The 25,240-nt window shown below is 44.0% G+C and overlaps 1 protein-coding gene across 2 annotated transcripts in view; it reads right to left on the bottom strand.

Annotated features, from left to right (window-relative positions):
- Positions 1-17,479, bottom strand: part of LOC146576709 (RNA binding protein fox-1 homolog 3-like) — a 431,434-nt gene extending 413,955 nt beyond the window's left edge. For both annotated transcript variants that reach the window (XM_085272168.1, XM_085272169.1), the window contains exon 1: positions 17,079-17,479. The gene's annotated coding sequence lies outside the window, so the exon portion shown is untranslated. The remainder of the gene's footprint in view (positions 1-17,078) is intronic.
- Positions 17,480-25,240: the final 7,761 nt, after the last annotated feature.

The following is a 25,240-nucleotide window of genomic DNA, read 5'->3' as shown; positions in this document are numbered from 1 at the left end:
TTCTGTGCTTCATTGGTTCCGTCAACAACAACAAAATTCTATACCGAGTCCCGAGGTAAGGTTAATGTTCTGCGACGAGGACGGTACCGGCCGAGGTGGAATAAAGCACAAGACTGAGGACGAGTGACATGACACATGTGCCGTTTTAATAAAGGCAGAAGTCAACGCCATTGTCGCTGTGGTCATGCCCGCTGCACCGAGCAAACGCTACAAGCGACCCCAAAGCAGAATGCCAAGCCAAGCCTGAACACACACATTCAAACTAATTTTACATTACACATCTGAACACACACACACTATCAAACCAACGAGACGGTGCATCAACACTCTCCTGCTCTCTTTATATCAATCTGAAGTCTGCTGATGACTCTTGACGCACTCACTGGGGTAACGGCACCGAAATGACTTCTTCCACTGATTGCATCCAAGACAGTTTCACATAAACATGCTCGATAGTCAAGTGTGGATTATTTTATTTCTAGAAAGAAATACAAATAAAAAACAATGACGAAACCTACAACAGACGCTTTGATTACGCTGATGTACCGTTTCTTGAAGAAAATACTTTTTTATTTAATGTTACAAGCAGAAACGGACAAGATCCCTAAAATTATCTGTTCATTATCCATTCAAATACAGTTTATATACAGCACTGTGCAAAGGTTTTAGGCAGGTATGGAAAAATGCTGTAAACAAAGAAAGCTTTCAAAAATATAAAAGGTTGTTTATTGGCACCAAATGTTTTCTGCAGCAGGACAACGACCCCGACCGTACAGCCAAAGTCATTAAGAACTATCTGCACCATAAAGAAGAATAAGAAGTGCTGGAAGTGATGGTACGGCCCCCACAGAGCCCTGATCTCAACATCATCGAGTGTGTCAGGTTTACATGACATCCACAGAAGATCTGTGGTTAGTTCTCCAAGATGTCTGGAACAAACTACCAGCCGAGTTCCTTCAAAAACTGTGTGCAAGTGTACCTAGAAGAAGGCAAAGGGTGGTCACAGCAAACATTTCTCTTTTGTTCATTCGCTGCATTTTGTTGATTGATGAAAATAAAAGATGAACACTCCCATTTCTGAAAGCATTCTTTGTTTACAGCATTTTCTCACCTGCCTAAAACCGTTGCACACTTCTGTATGTTTAGTTGCCTAAACAATCACCCCCGTAGTGCTTCATTTGTACGGTGGACTTCACGCACCATTCGTTGTCTCAGTGCTTAGCTGCTACACCAGACACGACACCATGAAGTTACAGAATGCCTACTGAAACATTTAAACTTGTTTTCTTGACAGATTTTGCGCTTCTAATGAACTAACGCTTGCGGCTCACGGAGAAATTTAAGCACCGCGCAGCATCGAATTAATTAAATGAAACCCCGGTCTTTTAATTACTTTAAACAGATAGCTTTGTTGCCTAAACCTAATTCCATTTCCCAGTGTCAAAGTCCTGCACTTTGGCCCCATATCTAAGAGAAAAAATTAGAAATACATCTTAAGGGGCTGGAACCAAAAGAGGTGCAGAGCATGCATGTTACATTACTGGTAAATAACCTCTTTGCATAAGATACCAAAAAACTGCACTTCACTGTTGAACTAAATTATATCCAAATCCGTTTTAATGGGGTAGGAACCCCCCGCAGTCGGCATGTCTAGACACCGTCAGGATTAAAAGGGTAACAAACACGCTCGGTGTTGGAATTTATGTTTTGGTAACAGCAATCCGAAAACAGCATTCCACTTTCAGCCGGACCATGAAGGGAAAAACATTGATGCTAATAATTGAAGCCCATTAGATGTTCTTATAGTGTGTAGTTTGAAAGGAAGCCAACACACCACCAGTTCCTTTTAACAAGCCTTTTTGATAAGGTAGAAGCATCTGTGTTTATGCAGTGTGAGAAATATTATGAATAATTGGGGAGTTGACGGGCTGAATTCCTCCAGCATTAATCGAGCCTCTGAAATCTCTGATATTAGCTTCACATGAATCATTGTTAATTCCCATGAATCCATTACTGTTCCATGTGCAACTAAAAATAGAGTCCTGATAAATCAATGGGGACACTCGAGAGTGAGGACGGGGGGTTGGTGCTGCTTACTTCTGAAGCTTCTCTTTTCAGTACAGCATAATGCCCTTGGCTCTCATCAATGATTATTCTCCATAATTCCCTCATAGATTTCTGTGTTACAACCAACGGTCGCGGCGGTGGGGGGAGGCAACAGACCTTGAACAGAACGTTTTCAGCCCAATCCCTCCCTAAATGCATTCCCCACATTTCGGCTTCGTCAAGGCCATTTGATAGTGCACGAAACATTTTTTCCTCTTTTTTTACAAGCTCTATCCTTGACTTGAATATTTCTGTAATGACAGCAACCCATTTCTTGTTTATGCCAACAATGACAGGAGGTTTTCGCCAATTTTCCTCCATCTATCTTGAGAGGAAGCCTAATCCATTTGAAATAGCGTGGCGATCTTCTGCACTGATTGCATTTGTCACAGCTCAGCAAGTGCGCTACCTTGTGTGGAGAGTGTGCCCCCCGGACCTGCCCTCTTCTCTTCTGCACTGAAAGCCAACGCAGGCAATGGGCATCGCATGGCCTCACTCATGCACCGGGCGCAAGGGCAGACAGGTTCATCTGCACACAATCACAACGGACGGCCGCATCCCATTCCAATTGCATTTCCGCTCACGGGGGAAAGATCCCGTGGTGCATATTACTGTGGCTGAGACAAATTTAGCTGAAATGGAAAGGGAGATGGAAAAAGCTCACCTCTTACACTAATCTGGGCAAACGACACAGCGCGGGCTTCCTACAACAACACCACCGACACCGCGGAAAAATGGCTTTTAGATGGCAGAGCTGGCCCGTCTATGACAGAAGACAGTGAATTAATTAAGATAATAAATTGCACGTGTCATATTTGTCATCTTTTCAATCTTCACCTAATGAGGAAAAACGCGCGCACAAGAGTGTTCCTCAGTAAAAAGTTGTCTCGGATAAATGCGGACACCTTAAAAGGGAAATGCTCAACATTAGAAACTGAGCGATACTCAATGCTGACTGATATTTAATATATGTCATGTATACATTCATGCGTTCCGCTCCTGTGTGGGCACAAACAGACAGACATGAATGCAAATGAGGCTGAGAAGAAGGAATGAGAGCGCGAGACGGAGCGGGACACTCAGAAGTCTGCATATCTGATAGCAAAGCGGCCTGATTAGAATTTTGTCATGCCACAACTTACAAATTAAAATGAATTAGATCTTCCATGCCCTGACCTCCATTAAAAACACTTCATTGTTGATGAGCCATGATAGCATCTGCTATTGATTGGATAAGCATCAGTATGGCCAATCCCATCCCTTCGCGAGGAGGTCATCCAAAGCAATTTAGGCATATTGAGAGATTGATCAGGGCTCCGGAGCTGCCACTTGGGCCCACTCAAAGCATAAAAAGTCTAAGGTGTAGCGCAGCCACTCCCTGCTACTCTGCGCACGGAGAGTCTCAAATCTAAATGCTAATGGTTTCTTTTAGAGGCTGGCTGCCCTTTAACCACTACAGTCAGACGTGAAGGATGGCTCTCAGTGTTTCGACAGCTCAGTCTTGTTTTGACCCCTCCCCGGCCTCCTCCCTCCCCCCAAACACTTCCAATAGCAAGAAGCCATTCTCTGGAATCAGCACTGAAAAGGAGGAAAATAACTGTGCAACAGTAATACAACAGGCTCTGTTTGAAGCATTACCAGCCTACCTGGTAGCAGCCTGATTCTGCTTCAGCCATAGTGGACTGTGGCAGAAAATGACCCTTAACACAGCTACTGTTGTGAAACATATTTTTGTGTGTGTGTGATTAACTGAACTGCTAAAAAATGCTGAAAATACAAATGTCATACAAAACTTTATTTAGAAAAAAGGCTGAAAAGAACAGAGCCATTAATTATTAACCACAAACTGTAGGAAGTTTCAACTTTACACTGATTATTTTCTTTGTCTCCAGAACGCCGAGTCTTCTGATTACATAGGATGAAGGTTAAGATTAGAGCTGGGGTCATCGCCGACGATGACTTAGACCAGCGGTCCCCGACCTTTTTTGCGCCACAACCAGTTTGTCCAACAATATTTCACAGACTGACCAAAAAAAGAAGATTTATTCATGACACACGGGAAAAGACCCGAGGAAACAGAGTTAAAAATGATAAAAACGATTTTAAAAAAATAACGCTAAAAACTGATAAAAACCTTGAAAACCATCAATTTCACACCCGAGCCTCAACTCACGGCCCGGCATCAAACGACTCACGGACCTGTGGCCCGGTGGCCGCTGACTTAGACCTCGGGTGGTTAAGAGAAGTGAACGTCACCTAATCTGAAAATCACGTGCTGTTTGTTGCAGTCACTAGCTTTTTTCCTCTTCATTTTAATGCTAACATGCTAACCGTGACTTTACAACCATAAGAAACTCCAAATGACACTGACAACTTCATATTTACTGAAATCCAGTAGGAGTGGTTTCGTAAATTGCATTTCAGGGCAGTCACGTCCCCGGCAGCTGGAAAAGTTGCATCGACAGCCGATGAATGTGCATTGCATGTCGCAGGAAATTCAGAGCAATGAAAACGAAATGCACAAACGTCGGCAACTGCAGAGATCGGTTTGCATTTACGATCTCGCTTTCTCCTTTAACCTCTATTAGAACTGGTCCTCCTAACTATGCAGTAACTAATGGAATTGCATTAAAGCTTGGTGTGCTGGAGTATCATACTGTACATATGTCCGCTGTGGCTGAATTCACAACAATGTAGGATTCACCATGGTAACAGAAATCAGAAGGCAAAGGTCATGCAAAGCGTTGGTAGTGGTGTCGCTTGGCAAGGGCGGGGCGGGGGCGGAAAAACCTCCACATGGGCCTTTTTCCATATACTGAGCACGCTCATCATCTCCTGTCCTCCAGCAGTTCCCTGCAAGGTTAGTAAGAGTCAATAAGACTTCCGCAAAGGTTAAGGAGACCTATAAGAAAGATATCAGGCAAACCGTGACCTCTCTGGATCCAGAAGAAGCACAAATAGAGTGGCATAACTGTCTTCGTTCATTTTCCATCCGAAAGTGAATCAAAGAAACGCGCTTCGTTTTTTTTTTTTGGTACAATTGCTTCATGAATTCACTATGAGCCATCTATACACTTTGACACAGAGCACTTTATGAATACAAAACCTGAAAAATGGGTCATCATCTGGCACTTTTTCTTCCAAGAACAATTTTTATTTGTAGATCCACATTTGAGGAACTCTAGATTTCTTTTCAGATTGTACAATTTCCCTTATCATCATCCCCAGTTTTATTGGTTACTCTATCAGGTACAGGAAGACAGTTCTGTCTTCAGAACTCCCACTGATTCATTTTTAATTTACTAAGAGTGGAAGAGCAGTAGCAGCGTACCTTAAATTCGCAGTGTTTTATGTATGGCAATCACAATAATGGGGAACGATGAGGAGATGGGAACAATAAATAGTTTGTCTGCTATAGAAACCACTCCCGCGGGGTACTTAATGCAGCAGCAGGCAGAAAGTGGGAAAGAGAAAAAAGGCAAATGTCTGTGTTATAAGCTGCTCTCTCTATATATGCACACAATTCATATATTCTAAAAAGCCACGGTCCTCTATTAAACCACTGCATCTTTATACTGCTGTATGCAACTCATCTAATCTCTAATCTGGAAAAAACTGGGACAAGAAAAACTCAGATCACAGACCCAAGAGGAGGACCACCTGAATGTTTGTGTGTATGGTACAAGTACCTCTCGTTTTGCTTTCAATGCTGAGAATAAGACAAGAACTGAAGCAGGTTTGAGGCTGAACTTGCAAAATGTCTTCTGGACTAGAAAGACGTACTCAAATAATGATATTCGACTGTGAGTTAGCCGTCAGCATGAAGGTTGTTGAGTTGAATCCACTGCCTGGCTGTATGAACCCTTCATGGGTTCTCTCCAGGTACATTTCCTCCCTAACAAGCCTAACAGACATGCATGATAGGTTAATTAACTGTGGATGTAAATGTAAAGTAAAAGTTGTTCCTTTTGAAACATGTTGGTTTCAGTACTAAGGCACTTTCACGTTAAAAGATTTCTGGTTTGTGTTGCACTTGTTTCACAGAACGAGTGAAACCTGGAGTGAACCCGGACACACACAGAAAGGACAAATGATCGATTCAAACCCAAGTCATTCTTGGTGTGCGGCAAGAATGCTAACCACCATGTGACCATGCTGCCCAGTAAATATTTCCACGGTTAAGAGGGGAAAAAAAATCACAACAGATGTTGTCAAGCAACCCTTGAAAAAGGAGATCATCATTGCAAAGATCTGCAATCAAGAGATGCCTTCATGAATGGAGATGCAGAGGTTTACAACTTCCTGCTGTTGTTTACACCAGAAACATCAAAAAGAGTCACAGCGCACAATCATAGCAAAGAAATTTGACAGATGAAATAAAGATGATCTTGAATCAGAATAATGAAGGTAGGTAAAAATCACGGAGGAGGGAAACGGCTCACAATCTGAAGCATGCCACATTATCTGTCCAACATGGTGGAGGTAGTGTTATGGCATGGACACGTATGGACATGTACGGCTGCCAGTGGAACCAGGTCACTAGTTTTTACTGATCATGTGACAGCGGGCAGAACCCTTTCAGCCAGGACGTTTTTCGCCCTGCAAAAGGCAAAAGCAAATCAAGAGTTTCAAAGCAAATAAATGGAATATTTTACAATGACCAAGTCAGTCACTGGATTTCAAACCAATACAGCATGCTTTACAGTTATTAATAAAAAAATGAATGCAGAAAGACCCACAAACAAGCAGCAACCGAAGGTGATGTCAGAGCAACTCAAGCAAGGAAACTGCAATCGGTCAGTCAGACACTATGAAGGACTTTCATCAAAGTATTAAAAACAACCCATATATTTGAAATCACGTTAGTCTGTCCAGTTAATTTTGAGCCTGGAGACGGTGCACAAGAATAATTCCTAAACAACAGACACAACATTTCTGTAAAGGTCCTGAATTAAAGCTGAAAGTCTTCACTTTGATTGTCTGATTTAAAATCCACCGTGGTTTCGGACAGAGACAAAATCGTCCAGCACATTATGGACCTAAGTGTACATGTGTATGTTTGGTCAGACACCAGCTCCGACTGGCTCGTGTTTTCCTTTCAGTTACGGGAACTGTGGCTTCATTATTGCCTCTCTGTCCTACGGGCTGCTGTTTCCTCAAGTGAGCATAAGAGGCTTAAGGGTAGAGGCGCATTTTCAGTTAGGGAATAAAAGTTCTGTCTATTAAATCTGATTAGCACACTAGTGGTGCCCAACTGTGTTGGATCGTGGCTCATCTTGGCTGATCAATGCCTTCACTCGAACAACCATCGGGTACAAAAAGGTTTGTACACAGCTCACGTTGTGCCCAGTTTCTTTGAAAGTGAAAATGTCAATATATCGAAAATATAACGTGCAAAACTGGCTTCAGGAACTGTCAGCCGTGCAAAGCAAAGCTTCTCTCAGTAACAACCTCTTACAGGTTTCTCACAGATTACACGTGTACTTCAGCTGCTGGGACGCTGGATGTAATCCAGGGAAACTTCTTGAGTAGAAAAGCCTTTTGGTCTTCGTATCTCTGTGATGGAATTATGTGTACCAAAATTAGAGTGCAAATTTGAATCAAACCTCTAAGCGAGATCTGTGGGTTCTTGGCAGTGAAGGGGGAACACAACAGGATTCTCGCACATATGCCACGCACATCCGTGAGAAGCTCAGCAGGCTGCCAACACCAAAGTGTTCATCACTCTCTTCCCACTCCTTTTCATAACACAGAGCAGATAAAGCCCCACAGTACCGGAATGAGCCCGACCAATCAGTATCGAGCATCAAAAAGTAAATGTTCAAGGAGAATGAAATGCCCCCATTGATTGGCCGCAGCACCGGTTCCAATCGATACCTGAGAGATAAGCAGCCGCTAGCCGCTGACATTGGTGATGTATAACTCCCGTGGCTGAACGGCAACTGATGACTTTTTTCCGTCTTGGTCAACACTCACCGGAGCAGCTCAGGCCGGGAGGCCAAAGGCAGACCCGGAGCGGCCGGCCGCCATCTAAATCGAGCTCCTGTTCGTCAAAATGGCCCCAAGCCATCAGCCGTGAAACCGAACTAGACTTAATCCATGCTAGTCAACCCCTACAATACGACCCCTTCTCTTTTGATTTGGAGAAATCCCACTAGTAAATCAGCTGGGGTTCAATCTTTGGAAGGTAAAAGTAAAGCGTAACACAGCAACAAGGATAAATTACCTGCAAAGGAACCAGTGTTATCGCTCTGTTTGTTTTTCAAAAGACAATAATGAAATAAATAAATGAAAAAATGGTTTGGAGAAAATGAAATGATAGCGTGGCGGTGTTTTGTGAAATTGTGCTGTCAAACGTTTCTCCTTTCTAATTTCCTGGAGCGCAGATGATGGAGCATGTGTGCTGACAGCTGAATCAGATAAAAAAAAAATGGGGAGAAAGACTTCTCTTTTTCCACCTCACGAGCGTTTCTATGTCACATTTATAAATATAATAACAATTAGTCTGGGGCAAATGACAATTGACAGATACCGCGGACTTGTGTGCGCTGTAATTTTTTCCAATGTGGCCATTTGTTTAAGTGTCAGACTGACAGGCGCGGTTGGAAATATGAAATACGGAGACTGACGCAGCAAAGGGAGAAACCGTATCTATTCTGTTTATTTACCAGCACGGTGTTATTTAAATGGGGCTCATTTATATTTTATGAAAGCAGGTGGAAGCTCTCAGAGGTATTAAAATTAGAATTACGGTATAAGCCCAAAATGTGCTCGCTCATTCATGATACAGTAACTTTTAATACGGCCACTGCCGCCGCCGCCGCCGCCGTCTTTATAAACGTACAAAGGTCTTGGAGCAGCCGGTCCTGCGTGCATGCGCGTGCACATTTGATGGGACCGTCCCAGCACAACTGTCACTTCGCTCCCCTGTTACAGGTGCTCCACACAGGGGAGCTGGCAGCTCTGACGGACGCCTCCTCCTAGGGATTTATGGGAAATGACAGCTCCCGCAAAATAAAACTGAAGCGGTCGGGGAAGGGAAGACAACGGAAGTTCCAAACCGTGAGTGCACAGGGCTGACACTAGCTGAAATTTATTTCCTCCGCTCTGCCTGGCAGTTTGGTTGGAAATGTGCTATTCATACTTTTAGGCCCGCAGACAGAGCGAGAGCGAGCGAGCGAGCGAGCGAGAGGGGGCCCCACCCTTAATCTACTTCCTCTGTTTGGGGTAATGGTCTACGAGGTCTTTCTGCCGGGGAAAATCACATTTCTTACATGGCTGCCTCTTGATGAATTATTTCACATTTCACTTACTTACCTTTTCAAAAGTTAATCTACATCAATAATGTTAAAGGAAAATTTCACAGCTACAAATGAACTGCTCCCCTTATTTAAACTCAAAAGGTGTGGACCGTTTGGCTGCTTAAAAAGTCCATTTCAAACTTCATCATTTAACCGTTTGCCAGCATATCTGAATGCACACGGGCCAGCCCGGCGTTCTGATTTTCTACATATTTAAATATGGACCATCTTTAATTGAGCAGAAACTGCTGTGGAGAACAGTGCTGAACTAATACTGAGGCTGAAATATCATTACGCTGATGGAAGCCGGGCTTCTGTGGCTTTTATTGGCAGCTAGCGAGCTAAATGTGTGGTTCGATTCAGAGGCGGCCATAGCTGCAGAGGCACAGTAATCGACTTTGGGACAAAATGGTGTGGAAAATGACGTGTAGGCTTTCGCCTAAAGGCAAGCCGATGCAGGCAGAAATCTATCACTCAGGTGCACACCGGCATTGGCATTTTCACAAATGTGATTTAGTCGACGATACCGTAGAGCTGATGTGCTGGACCAGTGCTTTCGGTGAAAGGATCGGCTGCTTGAGCTGCAGAAAATGTCCGCGCGTTTGATTCGGTTTGAACCCTGCCGTGTTCAGATAAAACAATGTTTTACATATGAATCCCTGCAGCGTATCGGAGCATATTTAGGTCAAACTACCCTGAACCTTGCGAGCATTAGACCGAATTTTAAATCTCTAACCTCATTCGAGTCATTTCTTTGCCAAGCCTGTTGAAAATCAGCCCTTTGTTTTTGAGATCAACACGAGATTCACTGCTGTTCCACACTACTGTGCTGTGAGTATTTTTGGCTCAGTGCTGCCAAAGTTTGGACACAGCCATTTATAATTCTCTCACAAGGCAAGCAGCTCGCTTCTTTTTTCCAAACACACTCCATGGGATACAGACCGGTCCACGCTGTCGTGTGGTTTGCTCGCAGAATCGCATTATTTCCAAGCAGCAGCAGCTTTAGCGAGCACCAAAGTCAAAAGGGCCTTGACCAGTAAACCGAGCGTTAATCGTCACAATAAGACACAATTAAACAACGATTATGTAAAAGACCTTTTTGCTTTGGGAGTGTCTCAACTATTACATCAGCGTCTAAACCTCAGATTCAGAGTGTCTCTCTCCCAGTAGCATGCCTGGAGGCGCAACAGTCACACCCACACATGCACGCACACACATATACACTCGCCGAAGCACAGTGCAGATCAAGTGTGCCTGGAGAGCTCTATAGAGAAGCCAGTTTTACTCATTAGACTGCATGTGCACCGCTCTCCAAAAAAACCCTCACTCTAATCACTGTCACCAGACCTCGGCTGAAAAACAGATAATTAATGTTGGGCCCTGCCTCAATCGGCTTCCACGCTAAGCAGCTCTGTGTACATATGTGTGCGCATGTGTGTGGGTGTCTGCATGTTTGTCTATTTGGAGTCTGTCGATGTAGGAGGCCCCCCGGGGACCGCGGATGCTCAAGCCATCCACAACAACGATTTCTCTCAGGCTCGCATTAGCTCTCAGAAGAACAATTGCACACCAGATAATGCACGAATTTACAGAAGAAGAAAAACCCCTTCCACTGCGCAGCCAGAGCCGTTCGCCGCACATGTTTCACGCCGTCTCCGTCTTCGACGATTCTGTAACGTCTCGCCCTTTTTTTGCCCTTTTAGCTCCCCTTCGCCCATTTATTACATGGAATGGACTTCTTAATTGTATGCTTTGCAGAGCAGATTTATTTATGTTCTTTTTCCCTTCCTAAAGGCAATTATTAATATCATAAATATTTGATGATACTTTGCGTGACCCTGCAGAGAATGACAGAGAGAGGTACTGAAGGTTAATGCTGGGGGTGCAGACTGATTAAATGGCGACCGAATGGCAAAAGCCCATGCAGAGCTGCTATAAACTTTCTAATGAAATGGACTAAATAAACACTGTTTGCAGCACAATTTAGCTGCGGGACTTTAATAAGGTAATTTACAAAAACACATTTTTTTCCTCTCTTGCCCCCAGTGATATCTACACATAAAAATACTTTTGGTTTTACTCGCTCGGGTTTTGAGATATCCGTCTTTGAAATTGCTGCCTCAAACCAGAAACGGTGAAGGGGAATCGAATTTCAGGTGTTGTGCTCGCAGCATTCAAAAATCACATTTAACAAAAACCCAAAACTCAACAGCAATAAGTCTCTCTGGAAGAACCAAGTTTGGATAATCAAGAGACCTCTGATAGTCTTTAGGTTCACCAACTAATTTGTGCATTCACAGAAAATTAATTAGAATCTCTTTTACCTAAGTAAGGCGGCAAACATCCACCTGTTTCGTATTTAAATGTACATGTTTTTTGAAACTTGGCATAATTACTAGCCTCTACTAGGTCAAAGAAGACTTTTAAAAAAGAAAAAATCACCCCTAAAACAAATTTACATATTTTTTTTTATCTCTGAACCAGGGTTAGGTTTAGTGATGCACGCAAACCGTTTTATTGGTTGATGGTTCCTGGCTCTACCTAGACTGAATGTCAAAACATCATTGGGTTGCGTGACTGGGTGAATGAGGCTTACTGTAAGAAAGTGCTATAAAAGTATAGTCCATTTATCTTAAATATAATAGAACTAAAGCGAACTACACGACCAAAACTACTTAAATAATCAGCAATGATGAATCTTTCTACAAATTATGACCTGGTTATTCAAAAAAAAATTGGTTACTCAATCCTTTCTGTGGATGGTTTCATGTAGGAACTTCTGCCAGCTGAAAGCAGCTAGCTAAGGTTACAGCTGAGCTCAGGAGGGAGCCATTCATGTTTGCATCCTGTCACGAGCAAGACTTACAGCTAGAGGCACGCTTGCTCTAGGATGTGATAAGTTCATGCAAGTAACTCAGAAAGGTAACATTTTTTTTTCTTCTTGAGTTACCAGAGCAGGATTTGTGGACAGCTTTGAAGCCAGTCTAGTCTGTAAGCCTGACGTCATTAGCCGTTTCCAGGTCCAAACTCCGTCTCCTTCAGGTCCTAAAGTCAAACGAACACTGCGGCATCACTGAGAGTTACAAACTGTCTAAATTCCTTCATCTGTAATAAAATGATCAGCGTTCTGCTCTACCAGGTGTAACAGTGAAGTTTAACATCCAGGCATCCACGAAAACAGAATTGATGAAGTTTAACGGAGTCTGACGTTAGCAGGGAGCTAGCTCGCTAGTTTCCACCTAAACATGATATAGCATGTTCTGACTGAGAGATTTCTGAAAAATTCAAACGTACAGCTCTGCTACCACTTCCAACATAAATGAAGACAGGAAATTAAACAGCAGTGATGTTTGTAGGGTTACTGAAGTTGGGCTAGCTGGTATATAATGATGTGCTACGTGGTGGCTAGCTAACAGCTATGTTAGCATAACATAAACACAGAGAAGCTGGAGGATGAATGCTAACTTTTTTCCACTCGATAAAAGTTAACGTGAGGGTTCCTGATGGTTAGGGACAAATGCAATCACATGGCAGGATGCTGTACACGGACCAAACTTCAGTCAGGAGAACAACGGAGATAATCCATCCACAATATGAGGTTAGTCATTAATATATAGTTGCATGGGCTGGAGTTACATCATAAGGTTTTGAAAACTGAGCTTTAAAATTAACAGTGGTAATAAAAACAGAGGGAGACTGACAGTGATCACTGACTGATTTTGGGGGCTTGTTCAGATTAAATAGAACAAGATACAAAACATGTTAAAAACACAACAACCTCAAACACAGAGTAGTTTGGACCGGAAAGCAGGGTTTATATGTCATTACATAAAAACCGGATATCCCCAAACCTGGGCAACTCTCAATTTAGATGGATAAATAACACGATTGGCCAGAGGAAATGATGTTACTCCATGCTTTTTCTATTATTTATTAATGTGACTAACTCCCAGAGGTTTGAAACCCATTTCCAGAGGTCCTCCTGTCGCCAAGAACCCCTTACAAATAAGGTTTTCTAATATGCCGCCAGTTTAGCTGCCTCGGTCTGAACTTCTGTGAGGACTGGCTCAAGCATTTCTCTGTCATCACCAGCTCCTTCACTGCCTACAGTAAGCACAACCAAGCAACAGCAGGAAGGTTTGCTGCAGGAGCAAGAGCAGTGATACCAAGCTCATTGTTTCTATTGGAGTAGCATTCACAATATGCTTGCTTTAACCTCCTGAGACCTGAGCTGTTGTTTGGGATGCATTTTTAATTCCTTATAGCTATTCTGGGCTATTTGAACAGGAAGAATTTACAGCCCAACACCATATTGTCACCATTGTGTAACAAAGTTTAAACACTTTACTGAGGTCAAGAAAAGCCAGAATGTAATGCCTCCACACGAGGACATCATTTTATATTTATGTGTTTTGTTTTTTACATGAAGTATTTTGGGGACCACTTGGCTATAGTCTGTGGATTCCTGGAACTTCCTTTATGACACTCAGTTGCTGTAAGTTGGCTATTTAAGGTTCTACATGTAATTATTAAGCAGTGCAAACAAAATTCGACTTGCCTTTATTGATCTCGGCTGGAGGCAGATACTGTAAAATCCAGATAAAACAACTGTATACAGGATTGGAAAATGCATTTTGATGCCCAAGCCACTTTCATAGCTTAGAAACTGTTAAACGTTTTATTGCACGTATGCTCGTGTTTCTTTAAAAACCTTGTGACTTCAGCTGCACTTTGCCCTGCCATTACAATCTTTCTCACAAAGGTTTTTAAAACCAAGCTATCCTTGCCAGGCTCACTCCTCAAATCAATTCTGCTTTTTTGGCTTTTCATGAAGAGATACAAAAAAAAAAAAATCTCTTCAATATTTGCCACACATGTCCTTCATCGCTGAATTGTGGTATTCAGGAGGTTCTGAATAGGCACTGTACTCCATTGTCTAAGAATGCCAGCGAAAGCCAACAGCCGCACAACGCACCAATTACAGCGTCAACTCTCACGAGCAGCGCCGCATGCGTGTCGAGACTGGAAAACATACGATGGGCTTGCAATTGTAATCAGAACTGTTTAAATAGTAACAAGTGTGCAAATTAGTCGTTCTGTTGCTCATTATTCAAGACGTGCAATCACTAGTTCCCAACATCCCAAAGTCTGGGAGAGATTTGAAACAACCAAAACACACAAACGTGCAAACAAATGAAATAACAGGAGCTCAAACCCTCGATTCAGTCGATATAATTTAATCAGCAAAATGTGTGATTAAAATATTTAATGAGCTCCAGCATATGACATTTATTGACTTACCAAATGTCTCTTTCTTTATACATTCAGACATGGCTGAACACCTACACAAAATGATTTCAAGCTGACATATATAATTTGACCTTGTCAGAAGCTGATCTCCTTCCCCCCACATTTCCTCGTGCGTGCTGTGTAATTGAGCCTTCAGGGAGAGTGGAAACCCTATCGGCCCTCGCTTTGTACGGATCTGTATGGATGATCAGGACTGGTTACCAACTATCAAATCAATAAGTGCAGATACACAAGCAGATAGTGATGAATATGGGTTGACGGCAATTTATCTCGCCTTCACGAGCGGTTTATTAACTGCGGAGATCACAGACTTACATTAACAGAACCTCTGGGGTAAATTCTTAGCAGTGAAAGATATATGTAATTAAATATGTTTCCTAGCATAAAAGGCTATTAACTTCCCTTCGATATATTTCTCCACAATGAAACATACAATATAGGAAAAGATACATTTAAATTGGTCAGTGACCAACTCAGAAGCAGACAGGCGTTCTGCATTTAAATTGCATAAATTTCCTATGAAAGCCACTGGCAAATCCAAAATGAAAGTTCCATTAATTCACAGAGTTTAAAGTACTTTTTTGTGATGTAGCTTTTGTAGTCTTTCTTTGCTGCAAATGTCATAGCTTTGATGATGGTTATAGGTTGTCGGTTTTATTTTTAGGCCATGAAATCAGGAATTAATCTGAGGCAAAACCGGAGGAGGAGAGGCCTGTCTTGTTTATCTTGATTTGTGTGTCTTTGTGCGTTAAGCCACACGGGTTCAGTAAATTCGCCAAGGCCAGACGGAGGCGGACGTCAGTCTCAGGCTGATCGTTCACTTTTGCTGACACATCAGCGACCAGAGGCTCGTCGGGTCTCGAGAGCTGCCGATGTCTCGCTGCACGCTTCTAACAATCGGAATCAATCCCACCTTCAGACTCAGTGACTTGGAAAATGCAGAAAAAACAGCACCTATAGCAGCTAAACCAGAAAAGCCCGAGAATTATAAAACAGCAGCAGAGTGAAGTCCAAACAACTAAAACGTGGGGTAATATAAATTCAATTTTAAGCATAAATGGGTGCTGTGGTGCATGTGATCCACGTTAAACCACATCATAAAAATGCAAATGCTTTCATTCTCACTCCAGGAGTTTACAGTCCAGCAACAAATCTAATATATTGTGGGATGTTTAACATATAGATCTTTTCATTTCCCACATTCGAAGCAAGCGAGGCACCGCACAATATCCTGGGCTTCACAAATGTAATATAACCCGGATTGCAATGGGCCAGTGTGATGCAGCTGTGGCATTAGGGCCAATGGGAGCTCTTTAAATGAGAGAGTGGCTGTAAACACCACGTCTACTTTCTCCTCTCGCCGGCATTACTAGCGAAGCTGATGACAAGTGCCGAGCAGCCCTCTAGTGCCTTTAATACAGCGAGAGCATTCTCCAGGGGAAATGCAATCTGTGTCCTCTGTACAGATCCACTGTCTGCACTTCCCCACATGTGAGCTGCTATCATATTATACTCCCCGCTCTCAAAATGGGAGAAGGAAATAGGAAATCGGCTCGGCCAGAGATGAACCAGGAACATAATCAAAAAATAGTGTGGCGCAAACGGCGCAGATCAGCCCGGCACGCAGACCTCCCCTGGCTGAGCGCTAAACAATAAGCAGCGGGGACTGCTCGGGATTCTTACGCCGCTGAGAAGAAAGTACGCCCCTTTTTTCACCCCTCGGGCATCTATTGGCTTATAGCAGCTTATATATTTAAGATTGGAGACGGGAACAGGGATACTTCCCTCATGTGGCGATCCCGCACGCTTTTATTGCCAATAAAAACAGCAGAAGTGCACAGACAAAAGGATCTGTGTGTGTGAAACATGATTTAGCTGACCTTGCTCATTACTGGGGTCCTTTTAGTTTTGCTTTTTTCCCCCCTCACATCTGAGCTGAACAAAAAGACATAAAAATGCAGGGTTGACTTTTTGGGAAAAGTATGCAAAATCTCAAAGTATGAATGACACTTTTGTTGGATTGTTTTTGTTTGAGCTGTGCAAAGACAGGACAAAGCCTAATCTAAACAGCCGACATCAAGAAACACACTGCACGCCTTACGAAAGGAAAAAAAGGAAAACACAATCTGCACTTTTTTCTTTTTTCGCCTGCCTGCCTGCCTGAAAAAGACAAAGACACTTGAGCTGTGCATGGATGGCGAGTATGCTGTTGGATCAGTGTGTGGAGTAAAGTCTCAGTGTGGGTACGAAGTAAATGTGCCAAACACGTGTGTGTGTGTGTGTGTGCATTTGTGCGTGAGAGACAAAGTGTGTGTGACAGCGTTAAGCCTGAGTGAGAAGTGAAAGGACTGCTGTACTCACAGTTGTGCTCTTGTTTCCCTGTGGTCTGTCGGCGTGTCAGAGTTTCATCCTTTCAGCATCTCTCCCTGGGCTGGGCTTCCTCTTCCTCTTCTGACCAAAAGGTGTGAGGTGGTGGTGGTGGAGGAGGAGGAGGAGGGGATGCACGGATTGAGCACAGAGGAATGAGAGAGAGAGAGGAAGAAGACGAGGAGGAGGGAGTGCGAGTGAGCGAGTCAGAGAAAGAGAGAGAGCACGCTTTGGATGAAGGGAGGGCGAGAGGCAGCTTGCGATTGGCCTGTCAGTCCGGGAGAGGGTGCATGGGTCTCAGTGGTGTCAGGGCGGCGAGCTGCCTGCACCCCAGTCGCTCTGCCGACGTCTCCGATTTAAACACCTCGAGAGGCGGTTGTATGGTTCCTGCGGCACACAACACACAAGCTCGCTGGCTGGCTCACGACTCACACACTCTGCATCCACATCAGAGACATCAGAGAGAGGGAGGGAGAGAGGAAGGAGGAGGGAGGGTTGATAGAGTGAGGCAGACAAATTCAGAGGGCCGATGACAGCTTCAAGCTGAAGCTTCTCCTTGGCTCCTCATCAATGACAGGTACTGAGGAACAAGAGACAGAGGGAGGCTCCCCCCTCCCATTCACGCAGTTCTACACACGCACACACGTATTCATGTACACACACACAAATCACTCCTCCATATCCAACCACCGTCACCCTCCCTCCCCATCTCAATTACCATAGCCGCGACAGATGTATTGGGCTTGTCAGCTCTCAAGCATGGCTGTGGAGGAGATGTGGGCTAACTTATCTCATCTAATTTAACCAAGCTGTAATCAGACAGCACTATGGAGCTCATTTATGGTCCGACTGTTTTGGAGGTGGTGGGGTGGGAAAGGAGCAGTAGATGTGGGAAGCTCGTGGCATGGAGACAGACGCAGACAAACTGCAATTAGCTCAGCCTAGGTCAGAGAGCTGCATCCGTGAGGTTCAGACCGAAGTCGTTTGTACTGGGAGCCGAACTTGGAAAATGAAAAGAAAAAAACATTGTTAAAGTCCAGAAAAAAAATGCAGAAAAACAGAAAACAAAAAATTCCAAAAAAAGCTGCAAACTAGTTACAGTGATTTAACTGTGACACATGATGCTGTCGATGTAATTTGGGTAATTTTAGCGAGCCAACACCCTGAAAGATTTCAAAAATGCCGTTCTGTCTGAACAAGAGGCACTGGTAAGGATATTAAGCCTGACGTTTCTGCAGTGGACGCCCAGCTCTGCAGCTTAATGTCAAGCGCCGGAATTTTTTTTTTCTTCTCCTCATTAACCGTCGTGCCCGGTCAACAGCAGACCGACTCCAATCGGCTCCACACAGAGTCCCATGAATCCCATCTCCGTCCTCTTCACTCCACCAAATTCAATTAAAAAGAGAAATTGGCAATTAGATCACTGTTATGATCCTGTAACAATGATCTAATCTGTAATTCATTGGCTGGTGTTCCCCTGGGGTGGGGTGGGGGAGGTTGGGTTGATGTAGTGGCTCCTTGGCATTCACCTCGGCTCGGGCGGCGCACGAGGCCGCGGGTGGAGCGGTGGGACCGAAGGCCTCGACGGTGCCACCGCCGGGGCCTCGGCTTGCCCGCGGCAAGAACACGACCTGTGACGTGCGCTCGTTTGTTTTGTTCTCGTAGGCGTGCAGGTTGCAGGTGTAATGTATGCAAACACGCGTGGGGACTCGCACAGATTTACAGCTGATGTGCAAAAGGCAGAAATGTGCACAAACGTGGGCTCCTCACGGGAGGAGCCGTAATTGAATTAAGTCAATTCCATTTGGCTAATGAAGGGGAGGCGAGTAGCTTGCCCTTTCGGATGCTTCAGGCTAACAATCACATTGAGACACGGGGGGATGTGGCTGGAGCAGGGTGGGGTCACAACATGTAGACTGGAACCAGTGTCTTGTCGCCACCTTTGTAACTGGAGTCGTGCTACTGGAGCCCCACCGCATGTGGACTGTCTGGAGCCCTCAGCATCACTCCTCTGACCCAACCGGGCAGTCGTGTTTGTGTCGTCGTCATTTAAAAAGCCCTGTTTCCTGGCAACATTTAACACATTACCGGCTGTTTTATCCTATCATCCATCTCGTGGCGCTTATATTTAGTCTAAGGATAAATGCAGTGTCCTTTATGACAGACACGCACACCTACACAGACACAGAGCCAGTGGCAACAGGAAAGCAAACTGACTATCATATATAGGAGTGTGTGGGCTTGCGGCACACACGCTAACGCGCACACACAGACGCACAAACACGCACAGGAACAGTGTGATTGCTCTGCTTCGCTCGTTTAGCACTTCTAAGGCAGAGATCCCCAGAGGCCACCCATCACATCCAGTTACTGTGGCACACAGACACGACAGAGCCCCACCTGCCTGCTCTCACCTCAATCTGTAGGAGGCAGGAGGCTCTGGCACCATGTCGCTCCCTTTCTCACTTACACACACACACACACACACACACACACCAAAGATCAAAGATGTGGTCACAGAGGCACCCACACAGATATCTCGTATCAAAGATCAAGAGGACTTCCCGATCTGCAGACTTTAACAGACTTGCCATCACACACGTTAGCTCGCTACAAAACCTCTCCTCATCTTAAATCACAAAGCTGCACGCTTAAAATGCATGTGGTAACCCGCCGCGGCGTCGCCATACTTCACACGGGACGTGGGAAGAAGCCTAAGAATCGTCAGGTAGTCACCCCGCGAGAGCAGAGAGGATATTCTCATTTTCAACATAGCACCAATTTTAACAAATTTAATGTCATTACCCAGAATGAGTGGAATGTGTTGGCTGCAGAGCGCCAGTGAGAATAACAGATGGAATAAATGGGAATTGCTACCTTTTTTTTTTTTTTAAGAAGAAGAAGACTAATGAGACAGAGCTGCTTTCACTGTTGAGTCATGCTGATGGCATCAGGTGCTGAGATAAAGATGTAATAGCCTGCTCAGGGGTGCTTCCCTAACACGTGCAAAAACAGAAGTGGGAAGCAGATAGCTGGTGTGGGACTATGTTGTTCGGGGTGAAAGCGGGGATATGAGAGGGTATACGAGATGGAGGTCTGGCCGGTGATTAGTTAGTTCCCTGCTGGTTGAGCCTGACATGTCACAGGTTGACATGGGATGCAATTATAGAAGGGAAGTTTCCCAGCCCCTCAGGCATGTGCCAGCCATGCTGTCAACGCTGGCTGATGTGTCGGCTCTTGGCACCGCCAAGGGTGTCACAGGCTCTTATGTGTGCTCAAAACTGCTACACTCCCATGAAAATTGGCCTTAGCTTTTCCCCAATGCATTGGATGATGACTATGTGTGTGTGTGTGCATATGGCTGTGCACACACGCTCAGCTACCTTTGTTTGAGTATTAGTTAAACCCTTCTCCACTCCCAGCCTTCTCTCAGTCTCGCTCTTTCTTATTTCCTCTGAAGCTACAAGGTAAAGCCACAACACTTGTGATTCTGCTGGCTTCTCATGCTGTTCCCACATCTTCTCTTTTCCCCCCGTATCAGTCTGCATATGACTCTGCCAGCAGTGCGAGTAAGCTCTATAAGACCCAAGGCAAATTACCTCAGCGGGACACTGCGCTTCTGTTCCCCTCGCTTCCTCTTCCTCTTCCTCATCGTCCTCTCTTTTCCCCCCCTTCTCTGCATGTCACAAATCAAAGTGTGCACCTCAGCTCTGGCTGCACGTTGTGGGAGTGCAGCTTAAAATGAATTCAATGTCCTCCACTGGCAGATTCATGCCTATCCTACAGTGTGAGAAAAAACTGCTCCACTATGTGGGGAAAAAAGAGAACATGGTCTTTTACTAAAGGACACAGATGGCCATCTGAACTTTTGTCAAATCTTTTTTTTTAATCATAACATTTTTTTCCCCTCAGAAAATTGATTTGTACAAAGACTTCCATACTACCATCTAGTGGCTTGAAAGCCACGCTAGAGGGCCATCAGGTGTGATTTTCCACTTCAGACAATTTTTTTAGGAGGCGAAATGGCCTGAAATTGGATCCTCCAGCAGCTTGCAGCTCCTATGAACTAGCCTTGGGCTACACAATACTTAGACGCAGCCCTTCTCTGCTCCCATTTCCAGAAAGATTCAAGTTCTAAAGATGCAGGCGTTAATCCTAAGAGAGGGGGTGGAGGAGCGGTTGTGGGTCCGACACTCTGCGACTTTCTGACCAACAAACACGTCCAACAGTTGCATGCAAAGATAAGTGTACGGCATGTTTAGGGAAACGTAATTTAAAGCTTAAGAAGTGCCACGCAGCAGCCCGCTCTGAGTCACCGTGGTCTGCTGCCGTGCCCTCTTAGTGTTGTTAGCATCAACTGTAGGACGCGTCCCTGTGTCCTCTACCTGAGGCCCCGCTGTGATCTCACAGCAGGGGATCGTATGATGCTTCTTTGCCCCTCACAGTTCGTAGCCTAACACCCCAACCAAGAGGGCCTGATTAAATCCGAAGAACAAGGGCTAATTAAATAGGGCCAATCGGGGAGGAGTAAATTATTTAACACGGCCCACACGTACTGATGGCTCTTCTTCAGATCTCGAGTCAGAGTCTCCTTTTTGTTGCTTTTGTCTTCTCTCTGACTTTACATCGTCTTTTCTACTCCTTTACTGCATTTGCACTAATGCTGTTTCATGTCTTAAATTGCTTCATTCAGTAGCCGCAGAGCAGTCGTGAAGCAGTAACAGGAACAAATGCTCGGCCAGAGCTGGTGCAAGATTACATTGTGGGTTGATTAAAGACAAGGAGGGAGATACCAGCCCCATCCTTTCAAATCAACATAGAATGGGTGACAGAAATATCCCCGCGCGGCAAATTTAACAATGGACTGCGTTAAAATGTTAACTTTTGGGTCCTTATGCTTTATACACACACACACACACACACACACACACACATATATATACACATATATACACACACATATACACATATACATATATACACACACACACACACACACACACACATATATATACACATATATACACACACACATACATGTATATACACACATACACACACACCACCTACCTACCCGAACCCATGCATTTTGAAATAAATAACCCTTTCTGCTTTATTATACCCTATGAAACCTGTAGACTGTTAAGAGAGCTTTTTGCTGTGCTGTGCAGTATGACCAAAAGTTCACAGGGAAACTCATGTATTCATTCACTCAGCAGGGGATGGCATTTTCCATTTTTTCTCTTCTGTGTTGTGGTCTTTTTCTGACAGCAGTGCTCTCTCTGGGCCAATTTCAGACTTTCTGATCACCCACTGCACTGTGCTCATCTTTCAATGGCTACAGGGTGCTAACTGCAAAGCCTAAAGCCCCACAGAAAATCACTGACCCGTGACAGTGTGGACTAGAGGAGAAAAAAACCCCCCTGATCCTTTGCCTTGTAAAAGAAAATTGAAATTATGCATTTACAATCTCTTGTCACGAAACAATTAACCTTGAGAAAAAGCTGCAAATGACCACAGCAAGGGAGCATCTAAATGCAGCATTCAATATTTCCCGTCATTACGAGTGCTTGAACAAAGGAATCAAATGAATCAATTAGTTTACACAACACCAGGCCGACTGTTACTTCCAAAAAGGGAAACTTGTGCCAGATTGATTGTGCTAGACTGTGCAAACTTTGCAGAGAAAACAACATATGCATATTTGTCATATTTAACTCCATAGGTGTTCGCTCTGTTATTACCGCTCCCACTTCCAACTCCTCGCACGTGTGTTTTCCCCATGCACCTCGAACTTCAGCAGAGAGCGAACACCACTTTCTGTGCTGAACAGAGTCGAGTGTCCAGTTACGATCCACAGGGGCTGACCACTTTCACCTGAAGACCACACATCGTGTCCTTTTGCACCTGTTGTGAACAGGAGCATTCTCATCTTTCACAGGATTTTTATGCTGTGAATTTGTCCCCGAGGGTCACACTGTCGACATGTGGAATCTACTGTAAAATCCCGAGGCTTCGTGGCACCGTGTGTCGGCGTACACGACAGTGAAAAGGTTGATTTTTGGTTTACACCAAGCAATGATTTTAAACGTTATGGGCAGAGCTGTGGAACTGTTTGATCACACCTTGGAAAATGGTCTCTGTTCTGCAGAGACAATGGAGATAAAAAACACACACATGCTTCGAAATAAAAAGCGAAGCGAGGAGAGCTCCATGCAACAGCCAACAGATATCGCTATTGGCAGAACAATGAAACTACATGACTTCATCTGGGATAAAACCTCTATCAGCTCAGGGGCGTAAATGTACGGTGGCCCTGAGAGGCCAAATGGTTTGCAACTTAAGAAAACACCAGCAATAAGAAAAACACTGAAAAAGCACACAAAAGACAGCGGAAATAAGAAAAACTAGGAAAATAGGAAACAACTGATTTCCAAAAGCACAAGGGAAGTGTTTCTGGGGAGACAATAACCAGACGGACCAGTTGCAGGAACCAAAATATGCTAAGAATTGTACTGGAAGACACTTCAAAGAAGTGGAGGATCTATCAGTTTTGTGAGGAAAGAAAAAGATGAGAGGTAAGTGTGTTAGCCTAACTATTAGCCTAAAACTCAGTGTCATCAGTGTTAAATGAGATTAAAACACACTTACCCAGCATGTTTTGGTTCCTGCAACTGGTCCGTCGTGTTATCGTCTCCCCAGAAACACTTCCCTTGTGCTTTTGGAAATCTGTTTTTCCACATTTCCGTTGTGTTTTGTGTGCTTTTGCAGCATTTTACTTATTGCTGGTGTTTTCTTAAGTTGCAGTCCGTTTGGCTTCTCAGGGCCGCCGTAGAAATGTGCATATTCTATCATTTTCAGGGTGAAATATTTTGGCTAATTACATTTTTTTTTATATACAGATATTAAAATTAGGACAGCAATTAATGAGAACTTCAGGCATACACCCTGACATATTTTTATTTACTGCTACAACATTGGATGCTCATATTAAAGACAACAAAAAGTTTTAAACACAGGAAGTGTAGTGTTAGTGTATGTGAAAGTAATTGCAGTGAGGTGTCAGATTGCTTTTAAATGTTTGGATTTATTCTAGGTCGTGGGTCAGGTTTACATAAACTAGCAGGCACAAACACTGCTCTGCTCTGAGAACAGCATCCCAGGAAGTTTTGGAGGCTGACCAAAAGACTATTATAAAGCAGAGAGTTACCAAAGTGGTAAGGGACAAAAACTGGAGTTTTGTGTCAGCTAATGCTAAAACACTGAGCTGGTTCCTTCCATACAGAGCCCCGTTGCATAGTCAGAACTGAAAGCTGTATGTAATATATTACTAAAATGTCTCGTATGGATGAACAGACTGAAAGGGTTACAACTTCAGGGAAACCACCAAGCAGATTTATATCTTTATCAACAATATTTCTCGTATCTGTACCTTACAAAATAAAGCCACTCGAGATTATTTGGCCTGTAAATTGGCACAGTTTAAATGAGACTGCAAAAAGCAGAACCATGAATATTTACACTGCAGATAAGCCGCTCTGCAAACTGCTTTATCTTTAAAAGTAAGTAATGGTACCAAAGGGCTACCAAGTCTCCATTAGCTTCTTATCAGACTTTTTGGCAACTACTGGACGCTAAAGAAACCTGCATATTTCCTAAAGTGTTGGCGAGTTGCTGGCAGTTATAATTGGTCAGAAAGCTCAGCACGGTGCTGCACCAAAAACCTCCTCTTGGTCGCAGGCAGCTTGCGTTTGGAAATGCGTTGGGTGCAGCAGGGAAGAAGAACTTATTTTGAACATTGTCTGTGTCCAGCTCGAGGTGCACTTTTTAAAATTTCACCACATCTCGGATTGTAAATGGCGAATGTTGGCAAACGAGCCTGCCAAAACAAACTACCCGCAGGCAACAAAAGCAATCGCAGCACTGTATACGTTTTCATGCACTGCTACGTGTGGGCAACAGCCAGCTCGTAGCAGGGATTCACCAAGGTGTCTAGATCTGTGTGATTGAAGCTGCCTCTGCACTAAGGGATTCGCTCGTAGCACATCACAGTTGCGTTGGCACGGTCCGGGCTTCAGTTGCCTCTAATGTATTTACTACCAGGTCATATGCCCAAAATCATTATTCTTCATTGTCATTGGTATTTGCTTCATGCA

The sequence above is a fragment of the Mchenga conophoros genome, linkage group LG4, assembly GCF_057382185.1.
Source record: "Mchenga conophoros isolate Kocher_MC1m ecotype Shallow Benthic linkage group LG4, M_conophoros_male_GT1.1, whole genome shotgun sequence".
NCBI classification, from domain to species: Eukaryota; Metazoa; Chordata; class Actinopteri; order Cichliformes; family Cichlidae; genus Mchenga; species Mchenga conophoros.
Note: the sequence above shows the minus strand (reverse complement) of the source record. Positions and strands in the feature narration are given on the sequence as shown.